Source organism: Tupaia chinensis, unplaced genomic scaffold (genome assembly GCF_000334495.1).
Source record: "Tupaia chinensis unplaced genomic scaffold, TupChi_1.0 Scaffold000153_1, whole genome shotgun sequence".
Lineage (NCBI taxonomy): Eukaryota > Metazoa > Chordata > Mammalia > Scandentia > Tupaiidae > Tupaia > Tupaia belangeri.
The window spans coordinates 707,969-710,102 of record NW_006159624.1 but is presented as its reverse complement, the minus strand read 5'-3'; the positions used below and the strand labels follow the sequence as shown (position 1 = coordinate 710,102).

General features: G+C 39.7%; 1 protein-coding gene across 1 annotated transcript in view; it reads right to left on the bottom strand.

Annotated features, from left to right (window-relative positions):
• The window catches only part of PLPPR1 (phospholipid phosphatase related 1), a 349,623-nt gene that overhangs the window by 12,888 nt on the left and 334,601 nt on the right, over nucleotides 1–2,134 (bottom strand). The gene's annotated exons all lie outside the window — the stretch shown is intronic.

Below are 2,134 nucleotides of genomic sequence, written 5' to 3'. Positions count from 1 at the left end.
TTCCTGTTCTTCAAACCCTGAAGAAGATTTACATAAATACACCTGCCCTGGCTCACCTCCATCTAATTCTTATCTGCTGGAGCTTCCTCCATTCAGGAAATAAGAGAAGAGGAAGGTGTAGCAATTCTGGAGTTGAGAGAGACTCAGGTCAGTTTCATGGTTTACTGATTGGGTGGCTATTGGGCAAGTTACTTATCTTCAGGCCCCATTTTCCTCATCTATATAAAATAAGGGTATAAATAAATATTGTTAGGGTTGCCCTAGAAACATAAGATTTGATATATATATGAAGTGTAGGGTATATAGTAATTGCTCAGCTAATAATTTCCTTCCCTTGTCCCTCATATCCTTCCTCATGTAAAACAGTATCGAACATAGGCCATAAGTAGGCTGCTATTCTGTTTTTGTTCTTTTCCTCTTAATTTGCTTTCTAAGTCTTGGGTTTTGAAAGACTGCCAGACTGCTCCACAACATCCCCTCCTCTTCCGTTTTCCAGCTTAGTGTGTGTGTCCGTGAGGTGTGCATATACACATGTGCACATGCAGACAGAATGGTTTCTCTCATGCCAGAGGAATTCAACAGCACATCTGGGTTTGATAATGAAGAAAACACATTTTGACATCACTTGAAAGCAATAACAGACCAAGTAGTAACTGAGTGATAGGAGTCAGGGCTGCAAGTTACTTAGAGAAAGTTAGTTTAATGTTAAAGCAGAATTTGTACATGGAACTTCGGTTAACACAAAGGTTTTCATAGATGTCATATACAGACCCCATGAAATTGCTTGGGACAGTCAGAACTGTTCATTCCCTTTAGCTGGGGAGGCTGGCTCCAAGGCTGATGCACAGAAGAGTGTGGCATTTTTTTGAGAGGTTTTTGCTATAGGGCGTGTGCGTTTGCCAGAAAGGCAGAGACAGACAGAGAGAGCGAAAGCGAGAAATCACCCCCCAGGCCACGCCACAATCCCTTCTCCATTCTCCTCTTGGGATCTTGGACATGCATGCACAGCGCCTAGTGTGAGTTTAAGCCACTGGGTCCAGGACTCGAACCACAGTTGACTACATGGGAGTCCAGTGACATAGCCATTACGCTAACTGCTGGTCCCATTGTGTGGCTTTTCTTTTGAGACCAAGCCTTCATTTCTGTGCCGTGGATCTCCCTTTGGAACTCTTCTCTTGAAATCACCTGTATTCTTTCCCTCTTTAAAAAAGCATCCTTCAAAAATCCCTTAGGAGATAATCAAAACCCACAGGATCATCACAACAGCACCTTTTCTACAATTTCACCCACAGAATTTGCATTTCAGCCCCTCATTCTTCACTATAGAAAGAAATCCTGGACCTATGAAAAATAATTTTGAATTAGAATGGAGCCTCTTGATCAATGTTCCAATAAAATATGTTCTATATCTTAGCAGATAAAAAAGTTAGGAAGCTGAGAGACTGGGAAAGGGGATTGTGTATATTTGTAATTTGGGAAGAGTAGGGATGAAGAATAGGGAAAGGAAGAGGTAAGTCATATGACTGAAATCTACCTATGGGCAATGTCAGTCTTAAGGGTTCTTAAATAGGAAAGGGCACAATAGGATGAAAAGAAGTCCTTTAAGACTGTAATAGCTTATTTTTCCTTGTGGAGGCTCACTGGATATTACTGAGGAATTTATTTCATGTACAATGTGTATCTCCAGGCCTGGTTATTCACTTAAAATTATTCTGGGTATATTTTAAACCCTAGAAGATAATACGAATCTTCACCTCTGTGGTATGACCATGCAATGGGATACTACACAGTATTTTTTAAATGAATTATTTAGATTTGTTTATTATTATTATTTTCCAGTTTGATCAGACAGAAAGAGAAGGAAAGTGAGAAAGCAAGCTACCAGGTCCAGGACTTGAACCATGGTCAACATGTGGGAAGCCAGCAGCTTTAACCACCATGTCATGTGCTGGCCCCACTAACACAGTATTAAAAAGGAATTGATTATTGGTACATTCTACAAGATGAATGAATCTCAAAATAATTATGCTGGGGGAAAAGATGTTAGAATAAAAAGCATATGTACTACATGATTTAATTTCTATGAAGTTCTAGAAAAGGTCAACTAATATAGAATGACAGAAGATCAGAGGTT